The sequence below is a fragment of the Mobula birostris genome, chromosome 16 (assembly GCF_030028105.1).
Source record: "Mobula birostris isolate sMobBir1 chromosome 16, sMobBir1.hap1, whole genome shotgun sequence".
Lineage (NCBI taxonomy): Eukaryota > Metazoa > Chordata > Chondrichthyes > Myliobatiformes > Myliobatidae > Mobula > Mobula birostris.
This window is the reverse complement of record NC_092385.1, coordinates 58,440,748-58,456,644: the sequence shown is the minus strand read 5'-3', so window position 1 is coordinate 58,456,644 and position 15,897 is coordinate 58,440,748. Positions and strand designations below refer to the sequence as shown.

At 44.5% G+C, this 15,897-nt stretch overlaps 1 protein-coding gene across 6 annotated transcripts in view; it reads right to left on the bottom strand.

The window, feature by feature from the left end:
* The window catches only part of LOC140211163 (DDB1- and CUL4-associated factor 1-like), a 95,608-nt gene that overhangs the window by 70,558 nt on the left and 9,153 nt on the right, over positions 1-15,897 (bottom strand). Inside the window, exon 1 of one of the 6 annotated variants that reach the window (XM_072280702.1) lies at positions 10,601-10,745. The exons of the other annotated variants lie outside the window; for them this stretch is intronic. The gene's annotated coding sequence lies outside the window, so the exon portion shown is untranslated. Of the gene's footprint in view, positions 1-10,600; positions 10,746-15,897 lie in introns of those variants that run through there. 6 annotated transcript variants of the gene reach the window in all.

Below are 15,897 nucleotides of genomic sequence, written 5' to 3'. Positions count from 1 at the left end.
GGACCATGGGGTTACAGATCATGCTGGTGTACACTGCAGCCAGTTCCAAGCTCTCGAATCTGCTTTAAATTCAAACTGAATTAATAGCACTGCCACGTTGAATCAGCACTACATGCTTTATGGTATGTTATGTACACTAGGTGTCATGCAATTGCAGCTTGTTTATCCAAACTTGGGTGTCTGGGTTAGTTCATTCTAACACTGGAGTAGCACAGCTTGCCATTAGATTACTCAGAGGTGATGAATTAAGAATACAACGGCAAAGAATATCAGACATCACAAATTCATATGTTTAAGCAATGAAAGTAAATGATTTTTGTTGGTTACAGGAAATAAAATATGCAACTAAACTCAAGATCGAAAAGGGCGAAAGCAAATTATGAGAATGAAAGAGCCCATGACAATGGCAGGACACCATGTATGAGGTGCAAAGGAGCTTGCTGGCATCAGCAAATCTGAGTCTAGTGAGCACTTATAAATGAGGTGTGAACTTGGGAAATATGAGAACTCCAAAGACTGAAGAGCTATTTACAAATCTGCTCTGGTTACAATCATGGGGTTGGGAGTTCAATGAAGCAAATGCATTCCTAAGAAACTGGGCAATGTTGTGGAAAGGCAGACAAGAAAACAAAGCTTTTCCCATTAGCATTCAGGTATGAAATAAGTTAGTGAAACAACACTCCACAGTCTAACACAACTGTATGCCTAGTTGTAACATCAACAAACTCCAGCTGTAAATACCGCAACGCATTTCCACAGGACTAAACCCAAAGAATATGAAGGATCCAAAGGGAAGCACTGATTTTGTAGTGTGAAAAATACAATGACAGCACGTGTATTGAGGAGCTGGGAAACACTAACCACAACATTGGTAAAGAAAACACTATCACTGTAGGTTATAGCTCACATACTACAAGTCCAGGGCAGAACAGGACAGATTCCAGTAAACCAACTCTTGCAACTTAACCAACTTTTTGACAAAGTCCAATCCACATGTCATCAATAAGCAGAAGATCAGTGAGAAAAAACATTACAGCACAGTACAAAACCTTCATCCCACAACGTTGTGCTGACTTTTAAACCTACCCTAAGATCAATCAAACCCTCCCTCCTTATACCACTCTGTTTTTCCATCTCCACTTCTGGCAGCACATTCTATGCATCCACTACTCTGTGCAAAGAACTTACTGTATCTCTGACATTCCCCTTTACTTTCCTCTGATCATTTAAATTATGTTCCCTTGCATTTCCTCCCTGGGGAACAGTCTCTGGCTATCCACTTGATCTATGCCTCTTCTCTGTACACCTCTGTAACTCACCTCTCATCTTCCTTTGCTCCAAAGAAAAAAAAAGACCTAGCTTGCTCAACCTGTCTTTATAAGACATGCCCTCTAGTCCAACCATCACCCTGGTGTATCGCTTCTGCTCTCTCTCTCTCTCAATCTTCCTATAATGAGGTGACCAGAACTGAACACAATATTCCAAATATGGTGTAACCAGGGTTTCATAGAGCTGCAACATTACCTTTCAGCTCTGGAATTCAATCTTCCACAGTGCTGAACAACTGAATTTATGTTCAGGCCTTCTAATGTATCTATCCCCTTTTTCCACATTGTGTAATATAGCACAACTTCAAAATGATACCACTGCTGAGAAGGCATGGAAAACTATCAAAATACAGAGTTTAGAATTAAACCTGGATCACAACTGATAACAATACCACAGTGTTGCTCACAGGGCTGCCAAAAAGGAAAGGGAACAAGGTCATGCTATTTACAAACACAAGTCTGAGTCTACCAAATAAATCTCCCCTTCCCGCCTTTGCTTTTCCTCGTCGGCCTTTCTCAATGTTATTTTGCATGACTGGGATGTGGTAGATACTTCTCAGACTTCCTCCCAATTCCTCCACAGCCACTGTGCAGACATAAAGGAAGACCATCAAAATCTGAGGGGTGAGAAACAATGTCCCTGTTGTAACAATGTTTGGCTGATGTGCAACTCCAGACCAACAGTAGCATGGCAATTAAAGATTTCTCTCGGTTCAGTAGCAGTTATGGATAAGCAATAAATGCCTACTTCACCAGCAACGTCACAAAATATACATTACCTAATCCAAGGACAGGGGCAGCAAGAGTTGGCCTATTGGTCCCTTAAGCCTGTCCTAATTCAATGTGACCATGGCTGATCTATCTTAGCCCTCATCTCCTCTTCTACATCAGTTCCCCAGTGCCTTCAATCCCTGATCTTTCAAAACACCAACCCCCCTCTTTAAATACAACCAATGTATCACCCTCCACAACCCTCTGGGGCAGACAATTCTGAAGATTCACCACCCTCCGTGAGAGGCTGTTCCTACTCACTTCAGTTTTAAATGACTGCTCCCAGAACATTAGATTAGACTCAACTTTATTGTCATTGCGCCGAGTACAGATACAAAGCCATTGAAATGCAGTTAGCATCTAACCAGAAATGCAAAGAATAGTGTTCTTTACAAAATAACTGCGAATAAAAAGTAAGTGCTACAGCACACAAATACAAAAGTACGGAGACAGTATAATATGGGTGCAATACTGCTTAGCGCTGTGGTGTGAGGTTCAGCAGGGTCACAGCCTCAGGGAAGAAGCTCTTCCTGTGCCTGCTGGTACGGGAGCGGAGGCTCCTGTAGCGCCTACCGGATGGGAGGAGAGTAAAAAGTCCATGGTTAGGGTGAGATGCATCCTTGATAATGCTTTTTGCCCTGCCCAGGCAGCGTTTATGGTAGATGTTCTCAACGGTGGGCATTTGGGTGCCGATAATCCGCTGGGCAGTTTTCACCACACGCTGCAGTGCTATGCGGTCCGATACAGGACAATTGTCATACCACATTGAGATGCAGTTGGTGAGTATGCTCTCAATGGTACAGCGGTAAAAGTCTATCACTATCCTGGGACAGAGGTGAGCTTTCTTGATGCTCCGCAGGAAATAAAGGTGCCGTTGCGCCTTTTTGATCAGGATGGAGGAGTTCAGGGACCAGGTGAGCTCCTTGGAAATGTGGACACCAAGGAAGTTTAAACTTGATACACGCTCCACTACAGCTCTGTTGATGTAGATGGGGATGTGAGTGTGGCTCCTAGCATGCCTGAAGTCCACAATGATTTCCTTGGTCTTCTGGGTGTTAATGGCCAGGTTGTTGTCGGCACACCATGCGGCCAGGTGCTAGACCTCGTCCCTGTGAGCAGTCTCGTCATCCCCTCTGATCAGACCAACCACCGTGGTGTCGTCTGCAAACTTGATTATGGAGTTAGAACCATGTACGGGAATGTAGTCATAGGTGAAAAGAGAGTACAGAAGAGGGCTCAGCACACAGCCTTGAGGCACGCTGGTGTTCAGGGTGAGGGTGGAGGAGGACAGGTTGTCATTAGGAAATATTGACATCTATCCTGTCATCCCATTAGGAAATCATAAGTTTCAGTAAGATAACATGCATTTTTCTGAACTACAAAATATATCATATGGCACAGAAACAGACTTTTTGGGCTATCATTTTTATGTTGGTCATCAAGTATGTACACCAAACTCACTCACAACATTATGGTTGTAGTATACTACCCCTTGTCAATTCATATGTTTGTCCAGATGCTTCTTAAACATTGCGAGTTCTGCCTCCACCACCTTTTCGCGACTGCAGCCACCCCCAGATGGAAAAAAATTCCCCAGTACCCTCAAGAACTCAGTCATCTTAAACCTATGACATAGCTACCATGGTAGAAAGTTTCTATCTCCCTACGCCTCTCATAATGTTGTGTCAGGTCCTCCTGAAGCCTCTGATGCTCGAAGGAAAACAAGACAAGACAAGCCACTCAAATCTCCCTTTATAAACATCTTATCCCAACATGGGATGAAACTTTGCTGCACCTTCTCCATTGTATCCACATCTTTCCACTACGTGGAAACTAGCGTTTTTCAGCAGTGGCCTAACCAATGTTTTATGAAGTTGGACCAAGACCTCCTGCATTTATATTTTATGCCCTGGATAACAAAGGCAAACATCCCACACACTTTCACCACCCATTTACTTGAGCTGCCATGTTCAGGGATCTTTGAGCTGCAAACCAAGGATGTTTGTTCAATACTCCCATTCATGATATACGGTCTCCTTCAAGTTACATCATTTCATACATCAGGACCAGAGTCTCTATGCCATTGCTCCACCCAACTGACGAATAATCTTTCTGTTACTGAAAACCATCCTCTTCACTATCCAAAACACCAACTTTTCTGTCATCTACAAGCTTACTCACAGTGATACACTAGATGTTAATGACTTGGTTGTTAACAGCAATGCTGCGCTATCGCTCTGATAGCTGTAATTTCAAATATTGATCAGCTTTCTGCATTTATTTGCCTGACCTGTTAAACTTGGATTAAAATAGACAGAGTTTAGTTTATCAATCCTCTCATGTTCTCAGTGCCCTTATCTGCACTGCCTGCTGGACTGATGAAGGTTTTCTTCTAATTAGAATGTACCCTCCCTTCCAGCTTACTGTATCGCAACCCACTACCCAGCTCTGCACAGCTCAAGCAAGCCTTCCAGCAAGGATATTAAACCAGTTCTAGCTCAAGTGCACCCTGCCTGCTTGTACAGGTTTCACCAACCCAACCAGTGCTCCCCATGACTGAAATATACAGTTACGAGAAAAACTATTCAACCCCTTGGAAGTTTTCATATTCTATTGTTTTACAACATTGAATCACAAAGGATTTAATTTGCCTTTTTTTTTGACACTGATCACTGATCAACAGAAAAAAATCTTTCATGCAGCCGCTGTTTAGTGTGACCAGCTCACTGTTATCCACAATGCATAGTAAATAGTCCACAGCAAATCCACCTGCAGTTTCAGGTAGTCAGGAGCTGCAGCCAAATACACTTCCTGCACCCTTGGTTTCGTAGTTTCTAATTTGTCGAAGCAGTCAAATTGTTTCATTTCCCTCCCAGCTGTTTCAGCATCTCCAAGCCTGAATGCTTGAAACTGCAGCGAGCAAATCAGTTCCGAATTGATTAGTGCTTATTTCTCACCAACTAGCTGTGACAAAATTCTCTGCTTTTACAACACAAACACATGCAACTATTTAAAACCTGTTCACTCTAAGTATGTTGTAATGTCTAACCGTCACACAAATGCACGCATGTGACACTGGTTAGAAACTATTCAACAACAATCTCCTGTTGGCGAAGTGGCATCGCGTCCCAAATAAATGAAGGGAATCTCGGCTACTTTCTCAGTGAGTTTTTGTTCTTAAAGAGTTGTCCTAAACAAGCAGCTGCCCTGCTTAGCTGATGGCCCAATTATCTGGAATCAACTGTATTTCACTACAGCCACAAAAACAAAAGCATAAAGCCATAGAAAGTACAGCACAGAAACAGGCCATTTGTCCCATCTAGTCCATGCCAAACCATTCAAACTATCTAGACCCATTGACCTGCGCCCAGAGCTAGCCACATTTACCCCTACTATACATGTACCCATCTAAACTTCTCTTAAATCAAAGGTTCTCACAGACTGGAACACGAGGAATTCTGCAGATGCTGGAAATTCAAGCAACACACATCAAAGTTGCTGGTGAACGCAGCAGGTCAGGCAGCATCTCTAGGAAGAGGTACAGTCGACGTTTCCGGCTGAGACCCTTCGTCAGGACTAACTAGGAGTGCTGCTTCAGTTAGTCCTGACGAAGGGTCTTGGCCTGAAACGTCGACTGAACCTCTTTCTAGAGATGCTGCCTGACCTGCTGCGTTCACCAGCAACTTTGATGTGTGTTGGTTCTCACAGACTCCTTGCTTAATGGCATTAAAAAAGGTTGGGAACTTGTCTTAAACATTGAAATCGAGCTTGCATGCACCACTTGTGCTGGTAGCTTGTTCCACACTCTCATGACCTTCTGCGTGAAGAAGTTTCCCCTCACGTTCCCCTTAAACTTTTCACCGTTCACCCTTAACCCATGACCTTTAGCTGTAGTTCCACCCAACCTCAATGGAAAAAGCCTGCTTGTATTTATCCTATCTATACCCCCCCTCATAATTTTGTATACCTCTATCAAATCACCCCACAATCTTCTATGTTCCAAGGAACAACGTTGTAATCTATTCAGTCTTTCCTTATAACTCAAGTCCTCCAGTTCCAGCAACATCTTTCTAAATTTTCTCTGCACTCTTTCAACCTTATTAACACCTTTCCTGTAGGTAGGTGACCAAAACTGCACACAATATTCCAGATTAGGTCTGACCACTGTCTTATACGACTTCAACATAACACCCCATCTCCTGTACTCAATACTTTGATTTATGAAGGCCATTCTGATCTTCCAGAGGACCAATTTCGTCCCTTGCAATCCTTTTGCTCCTAACATAGCTGTAGAATCCCTTAGGATTCCACTTCACCCCGTCTGCCGGGGCAACTTCATGCCTTCCATTAGCCCTCCTGATTTATTTCTTAAGTGTCTTCTTGCATCACTTACACTCCATAAATGCCTCATTCGTTCTTACCTGCCTATCTATACCTTCTATGCACCTTTTTTCTTAACTAGGGCCTCAAAGTTTAGGTAACCATAAAGCTGTTACCTTTACCCTTTATTCTGACAGGCACATACTAGCTTTGTATCCTCAACATTTCACTTTTGAAGGCCTCTTTTGCCAGAAAACAGCCTGTTCCAACTGATTGCTTCTGATACCAACAAAATTGGCCTTTCACCAATTTAGAATCAGACCAGGTCTATCCTTTTCCATATTTACTTTGAAACTAATAGCATTATGATCACTAGATGCAAAGTGTTCGCCTACACAAACTTCTGTCACCTGCCCAGTCGCATTCCCTAATAGCAGATCAAGAACTGTGCACTCTCTGATTGGGACTTCTATGTACTGATTAAGGAAACTTTACTGAACACATTTGGTAAACTCTGTCGATCTGGTCCTTTTACAGTATGAGTGTCCCAGTCAATATGTGGAAAGTTAGTATCACCTACTCGAACAACCTTGTTTTGAATTCTAGGTGTTACAGCATTTTAATACATGTAACATCTGAATATTACATATCCCCTTCCCACCACTGGTGACAGCTGAGTCACTGAAGAGTCCAACTTTCTGACTTTTCTCCCTGAAGCTCAATGCACCACACTATGTTAAAGCACGTTTAAACTCTTGAGTTTTTGATTTTCTTCCAACAGTTCATGATACCTCTCCCAATGGAGCTTGTCATGCTTTTCCCCTATTTCAACAATGTTATAGGATATTTGCCTGTTAAAGACAGTAACTCTCTAAATGTAAGCTGTTGCAAGATGATGCCACTGACTTGCTGCAGAATTCAACAAATCTGTGGGTCAGTCTTCGAGATGAAATATCCTTGAATTCAAATTTGTGCCTCATATTAATTTAATTCTATTGGGTAAAAACTTAATAGGAATGTCTCGGCATACAAAATCCTGTTTCACCAAGTTCAATTTAGACATTGCTGCTATCAGTAAATAAACCATCACTGGCCTGCAAGATGTGTTAAACTGTCACTAATAGCTTGAATTAACATAATCAACCGTTAGCACAATTTGCTTCCCATGAAAGATGAAAATTTAAAAAGTAATTTTTAAACACAAGCAGTTCTTCAGACGATGGAAATCCAGAGCAACACATACAAAATGCTGGAGAAACTCAGCAGATCAGGCAGCATCTATGGAAATGAATAAACAGCTGAAGTTTTGGGCCAAGAACTGGAAAGGAAGGGGGAAGATGCCAAATTTAAAAGATTGGGGGGTGGGGAGGAGAGGAGAGAAAGAAAGGAAGGAAGACAAGCTAGAAGGTGATAGGTGAAGCCAAGTGGGTGGAGGAGGGAGATGGGAGATGATAGGTGGAAAAGGCTAAGAAAGAGGAAGCTGATAGAGAGAGGAGAGTGGACCATGGGAGAAAGGGAAAGAGGAGGGGCTTTGGGGAGACGATAGGCAGATGATATGAGATAAGAGGCCAGAGTGGGGAACAGAAGAAGACAGAAGAGGGAGGAGAAAAAATACCAGAACGAGAAACCAATGTTCATGCCTCAGGCTACCTAGATGGAATACGAGGTATTGTTCTTCCATCCTGAACATGGCCTTATCGTGGCAGAAGATCAGGCCAGGTCAGAACAGATGTGGGGATAGGAACTAAAATGGTTGGCATAGGGAAATCCTGCTCTCTGTGGATGGAGTGTAGGTGAAAAAAAAGTAATTTTTATTTAATATTATTTTGCTGTGCTCAGTGTGGTACAATTGCAGACAGTGTAGATTGCCCTTCTATCAACAAATCTCAGAAAAGAAGATCAAATGAAACATGATGACTTAAGCACTAAAATGTTGTGGATGCTGGTAAAGATTTCAGGAGCAAGCCAAGATCACCCAATTGGCATTTCTGGATGGAAAATGGCTGCTAACATTGCAATCTTGTCTTTGGCATTCTCATGATAGACTTTGCTATCAATGGAAATAGATGCTTCTGGGCCTCCCCTTCCTGTCAGCTGCTATCACCATGGATACTGAACTTACAAACTTTGGATGTTGGCTAAAGGTACAATTCTGTGGGTACATTAACGCTGCTTCTTTACCAGCGTTTGGGACTGTTCTCCTGATAGATATCAGTTGCTCCTAAAGGAATTTGCCAAATCAGGAGCCTAGATTTATTCCAATGTGCCAGTTGAATACAACTGAAGAACAATTCAGAGTTTCCAGTGTTGCCATGGATCTAGAATCACGTTCCAAAGTTCGAAGTAAATTTATTATCCAAGTATGAATAATGTCACCATATACTGCCCTGTGGTTCATTTTCTTACAGGCATTCACAGTAGAACAAAGAAATACAATGGAATCAATGAAAAATTACACAACCTATGCTCAAAGGAAGACAGACTGTGCACATAAAAATAAGTAATAAATAATACTAAGAACATAAGTTTTAGAGTCCTTGAAAGTGAGTCTAGACAGAGAATTTTCTTCCCTGAAGGACACCAATTAAAAAGTTACACCTTAGGGCAATCATGACTATGACTTTATCTATCTAAATTCCCAATTATTTTTTACAGACAATGAAACATCCCCAATTACTAACCAACTGGCAAGAGTATTCAAGGACATTTTCAACCTCTCACTGCTACAGGCAGAAGTTCCCACTTGCTTCAAAAGGGCAACATATATACCAGTGCCAAATAAGAATAATGTAAGCTGCCTTAATGACTATCACCCGGTAGCACTCACATCTACAATGGTTAAATGCTTTGAGAGGTTGGTCATGACTAGACTGAACGGCTGCCTCAGCAACAACCTGGACCCACTGCAATTTGCCTATTGTCACAACAGGTCAACGGCAGATGCAATCTCAATGGCTTTTCACACGGCCTTAGACTATTTAGACAACACAAACACCTCTGTCAGGATACTGTTCATTGACTATAGCTCAGAATTTAATACCATCATTCCCACAATTCTGATAGAGAAGTTACAGAACATGGGCTGCAACTGGATCCTTGACTTCCTAACCGGAAGACCATAGTCTGTGCAGATTGGTGATAACATATCCTCCTCGCTGATGATCAACACTGGAACACCTCAGGGGTGGGTGCTTAGCCACTGCTCTACACTCTGTATACACATGACTGTGTGTCTAGGCATAGCTCAAATACCATCTACAAATTTGCTGATGATACAACCACAATCAGGTGGTGATGACAGGGTGTACAGGAGTGAGATATGCCAACTAGTGGAGTGGTGTCGCAGCAACAATCTTGTACTCAACGCCAGTAAGACGAAAGAGCTGATTGTGGACTTCAGGAAGAGTAAGACAAAGGAACACATACCAATCCTCATAGAGAGACCCGAAGTGGAGACAGTCAGCAGTTTCAAGTTCCTGGGTGTCAAGATCTCTGAGGATCTAACTTGGTCTCAACATATCGATGAGGTTATAAAGAAGGCAAGACAGTGACTATATTTCATTAGGAGTTTGAAGAGATTTGGTATGTCAACAGATACCCTCAAAAACTTCTGTAGATGTACCATGGAGAGCATTCTGACAGGCTGCATCATTGTTTGGTATGGGGGGGGGCTACTGCACAGGACCAAAAGAAGCTGCAGAGGGTTGTAAGCTAGTCGACCCCATCTTGGGTACTAGCCTACAAAGTACCCAGAACATCTTTAGGGAACGATGTCTCAGAAAGGCAATGTCCATTATTAAGGACCTCCAGCACCCAGGGCATGCCCTTTTTCTCACTGTTACCATCAGGTAGGAGGCACAGAAGCCTAAAGGCACGCACTCAGCCATTCAGGAACAGCTTAATCCCCTCTGCCAACCGATTCCTAAATGGACATTGAACCACTGGACACTACCTCATTTTTTAAATATATATTATTAGTTTTTTTGCAGTTTTTAATCTATTCAACATACATATACTGCAATTTTTTTTTTCTTTTACTATATTATGTATTGCATTGAACTGCTGCTGCTAGGTTAACAAATTTCGCGACACACGCTGATGATCATAAACCTGATTCTGATTGCTGTACTGGAATTGAACTTTGGATCTGGATCATTCGCCCACGCTCCTGTTTTACTTACCCAATAACACAAGCACTGCTGTGGCTGCGTTGTGTTGCAACAGACTTCAGCAGCATTATTTCTGACTTTCTTAAGGCAGGCCTAACATACATCTGCATCACTAACAGTACAGCAAAAAGCCTGGTTCACAGCACGAATTTCTCCTTTCACAAGATGGCTCAACCAGTGACAATGATGAAAACAAAAGCTTGACAGCTCAGGATGCAGACTGCCAATAAGGTGCAGCTTCTCCCCCCACCCCCATTTCCCTTCCACTATACTTGCTTGCTTCATTTCAGTACGTGTTGTCAAAGCTCCTGTGCAGACTAGCAGCAATCTGGGACATATGCACCATGTACAACCTGGTACACTATCAGTTGGCTCATTTCCAACCAGACACTGGGGAAGTTGCCACACTTAGATGAAAGGCACAGGACAGCAGTCACTAAAACCCTATCGGCACAAGAAAACGACAGTTCTTTAGTTGAGCTCAGGGTGCGTCCAGTTGTCAACTACATGCACTGATCAAATGGTTTGTCAATTCACCTTTCATCAGCTTCTGAGCTGCAAGTAACAATGAAACGAAGGTCAACAGCGAACACAGGCAAGAGACACTTTTTTCTGCTTGGAACCTCATGTACCAGCAAATGTTTCCTGCCTCTCCTCCCGCTCAGTTGTTTGCTGTGTAACCGCTTCACATAAAAAACACAACAGTGCTCGACAGCAATTGCCTGCAGCCTACTCCACATAATTTGATAAGATCACAAGTCAAGTCACCTTTCCTGTCTCATACATACTCAAACCTTTTAAGGTCCGAATACAGACCCATCTCAAACTGGGATATATGTAGTGACAACCTCAACAACTTGCTGACACAGGTTACAAAATCTCGACACAGTTGACGCACAGAGAAGCAGCCTGTGCAACCATATTAGCCCTCACTTTCTTCCAATTCCCCACTGTAGATCCAGTCCCACTGTTACCTCTTCACCACACCCCTGACAGATCTGACCCCCACTTGCCTCCACTTATTTGGCCCCAGCCCCTCCCACCAACAGATCCTACCTCCACCCCCACTGAAATATCCAACTTTCCCCACAGACAATGAACCCCCCCACCTTGCAGATCTAGCCCCCACAGACAGATCCAATCCTCACCCCTATGACAAGATCCAACCGCATCCCACCCCCATCGTCAGATCCAACCTCAACCCCTCCCCTACTCACACCAACAGATCCAATCACAACCCACTCCCAACCCTTACTCACATTGCCAGACCCAACCATGACCCCTTCCCCACTGACAGTTCTCATCCCCACCCCCACTGACACCATCAAAACCACCCACAACCCCCTCTCCACTGACAGATCCAACCACAACCCCCACTCCCACTATCAGATACAAACCCCCTCCCCAACAGATTCAACCACAACTCCCTCCCCACTGACAGATCCAATCACAAACCACTCCCACCCACAGATCCAATCACAACCCCCCTCCCACCCACAGATCCAATCACAACCCCCTCCCACATACAGATCCAATCACAAATCCCCTCCCACTGACAGATCCAATCACAACCCACACTCCCCACTGAGAGGGAATCCAGGAGTGCCCCTATTAACTGTTTGAAGTGTGACGAAAAACCAAGTTATCAGAAGATTGATGCTAATGAGAGAGATAAGTGAGACAATGGAGAAACATTCCAAATGTTAACGTGAGAGCAGAGAGAGATAACGGAAAGAGACACCAGTCCGAGTACTGACAGACTGATTGCTTTGAACCTGAACTGTTTGAAGTTTGATGGACAGGCGATACCCCAGCAGGGGGATAAAAAGAACAGGTTCGCTAGGGCAAGACAGACACCACGAGATCATGAGATAATGAGACCCTGGGAAAGCAGTATGCTCCCACAGGTTGGTGGGAGTTGGAGGTCTGGTCGCGGGAACCGACCATAGACGCACAGGGTGAAAAGGTACGATCAGTGGGAACCTGGTGTGTGTGTCCGCCCTTGCCTGGGTGCCGGGTTCACCGCGGAAGAACGGTCGTATCCAGAACAGAGGGGTCACAGTCGATGACCACAGAAGACATTAAAAGGGTTCGCCCGAAAGCTAACTGCGAAGAACAAAGGTCTGTCTGAATCAGATTTGCATATTATCTCTCTCTCTCTCTCCAACGGCACAACAGCGATTACTGCAAACTGTACTAAACTGAACTGAACTCTGCGTCACTTGAGACTGATCATTTTACCCCTAGACTGCGATAGAGCTTGTTTGATTCCTATTACCCTAGTTCTGTGTACATGTGTGTTTTATCATTGCTAATCTGTTGCATTCGTATCCTTATGATTAGAGTACTGTGTTACTTATTTCTTTAATAAAACGTTCTTAGTTCCAGTAATCCAGACTCCAACTAAGTGGTCCATTTCTGCTGGTTTGGCAACCCAGTTACGGGGTACGTAACATAAGTGGGAATCTCGTCCGCAATTTTGAATGCCAAATTTGGGACTGGGTAAATTGATAGGGTTAAAATTCCCGAAAGAAAGAAAAGGCAAACAGCAGAAATGGAGATTGAGGAATTTCTAAAGGCGCCAACCTCGGAGGCATTAGAGGATGCCAGGAAATCAGAATTGGCAACTGTGGCCAAACGGCTGAATCTTTTTAAGAGGAAGTCGACAATGAGGAGAGCGGAGATGCACAGAGCTATCATAGAGCACTATGTATCTAAAGGTGTGTTTCCCCAAGGGGAGCTGGAGGTGGTATCTACGGGCAAACCTGGTGGAGAAGCAGTACAGCTGCAGATGGAAAAATTGAGACTCGAGCACGAGTTCCGGGTAAAACAGCTGGAGCGAGAAGAGAGGGACAGGCAGTTAGAACGCAAAGAGAAAGAGAAGGAAAGGGAGTTTGAGCTTGAAAAGTTAAGGATGGCACTAGATAGGGGCCAAATGCCGAAACAAGGTGGAGGGTTCAGGGCGACATAGGAGGTTAGGCTGGTTCCCCCATTTGAGGAGGCCGATGTTGATCGGTACTTTCTCCATTTTGAAGAAGTTGCTGCAAGTCAGGACTGGCTGAGGGATAAGTGGGCTGTTTTGTTTCAGAGCGTACTTAAAGGAAAAGCCCAGCAAGCTTACTCGGCCTTGTCCGCAGAAGATGCCCAGAGGTATGATGTGGTGAAAGAGGCCATACTCAGGATTTATGAGTTGGTCCCAGGGGCATACCGGCAGAGGTTCCGGAATGCGAGGAAGCACGTATTCAGAGTTTGCCCGTGAGATGCAGATGTATTGTGAGCGTTGGTGCGGCTCGAAAGGGGTCAATGGGGTTTATGACAGACTGCTACAGCTAATACTGATCGAGCAGTTTAAAGGTTGTGTCCCTGAAGATATGAAACCCTACCTAGATGAAAAAGAGGCAGACACCTTAGCCGCAACTGCCAAAGTTAGCGGATGAATATGCGTTAATGCACAAAGTGAAGTTTACCCCGAGTAAAGGCTACCAGAAGGGTAGTCAAGAGGGCGGGGAGAGTCCACCAGAAAAGTCAGAAAGTAAGCCGGGGACTAGTGAGAGGGATAAGGAAGACCGGGAGCAGTTTGGTAGGAAGTCTCCTGGGGTCGTATGCTATAATTGTGGGAAAGCCGGACACTTTGCATCCAGGTGCCTTGCCCCAAAGAAGGAGACGGGGAAAGGAAAAACGGCGGTTCCGACTGGCTGTATTGAGCTGGTAAACAAACCGCTGGGGGAGAAGAGGTCTGATAAAGTTCAGGAAGGGCGCAAGAGGTTTATCTCCGCCGGATTGGTGTCGGTGAAGGAGGGGTTAAACCCAGTTCCAGTACGGATCTGGAGAGACACTGGAGCTTGTCAGTCATTGATATTAAAGAGTGTGTTAGACTTTAGTTCAGAGACCCAGACGGGGGAGGTCAGGGTGATGAAAGGCATTGGGAAAGGGACTGAAGCAGTACCTTTGCACCAGATACACCTAAAAAGTGACTTGGTCTCTGGACCGGTCACGATCGGGGTGAGGCCCGAACTACCGATGGAAGACGTGGAGGTCTTACTCGGTAATGACCTCGCCGGCAGAGAGGTGTACCCAGCAGTAAGATTGACAAGCCAGCCTGCCAGGATTAAGGCCCCGCCCATGGACTCACAGGTTTATTCCGTTTGCGCAGTGACTCGGCGCATGTCCAGAAAGGCTGCCGAAGCGAATGTAGATTTAGCGGAGACGTTTTTACCAGCCTTGTACCAGGAGGGGTTAGAAAGTGAAAAGAAGGGGCGTACTGAAATGGACGTTGAGTTAGACTTATCATTAGCAAGGAAGGAATTTATACAGGCACAGGAGCGAGACGAGGAGCTGGTGGTTTTGGCGGAGACAGCTCTCTCCGAAGCAGAATTAAAAAGGAAGCCAGTGGACTATTATGTGAAGGAGGGAGTACTAATGAGGAAATAGAGACCACGTACCGTGCCCGCAGATGAGGAATGAGGTAGTACACCAGGTGGTAGTGCTGAAAATTTATAGGGGCGAGATTTTTAACCTGGCCCACAAGATACCCCTCGGTGGACATTTTGGGGTGAGGAAAACAGTCGATAGAATCATGAAGGAGTCTTACTGGCTGCACAGGAGGAAGGATGCTATTGACTATTGTAGACGTGAGCTAACACAGTTACAGGCTATTGATATGCTAACAGCTTGCCACGATAGGTGAGCAGACCCAGTCGGTGTTATCACGAAAATTAATGAGGCTAGGGTGCCACCTGATAGGGGAAAACCCATTTTGAAAACATAAGTATGGTGCCGACCAGATGGGAGAAGTCTATTGTTTTGGCCAGCTTTGCTGATAAGGTCTCTCCATTAACCCCCGAACAAAGCAACCCGCTAAGAGAGCTAATTAACCGGCATGCACACGTATGTCCGGATGTCCCGAGGTGATGCCAAGAGCCGGGACATGGTGCTGTTGTCACACCAGCTCAGCCTAGTAAGCAACACCCCTACAGGATGATTAATTCAGTGACAAAAGGACTAAAGAACGCAGAAGCGTATATTGGCGATTTAGTGGTCTGGAGTGACACGTGGGTGGGGCACATTGTGGCAGTAGAGGAGCTGGTTAAAAAGCTGTTTGAAGCCATCCTGACAGTGAACCTCGCAAAAAGTGAATTCGGCCACGCGAAGGTCACTTACCTGGGATTTGTGGTAAGACAGGGGCAGCTGGCTCCGATGCAGGCTAAGGTGTGGGCTATCTCTGAAGTCCCCACCCCGACAGACAAGAGAGCCCTGAGAAGGTTCTTGGAGATGGTGGGGTACTATCGGAAGTTTTGTAAAAACTTTGC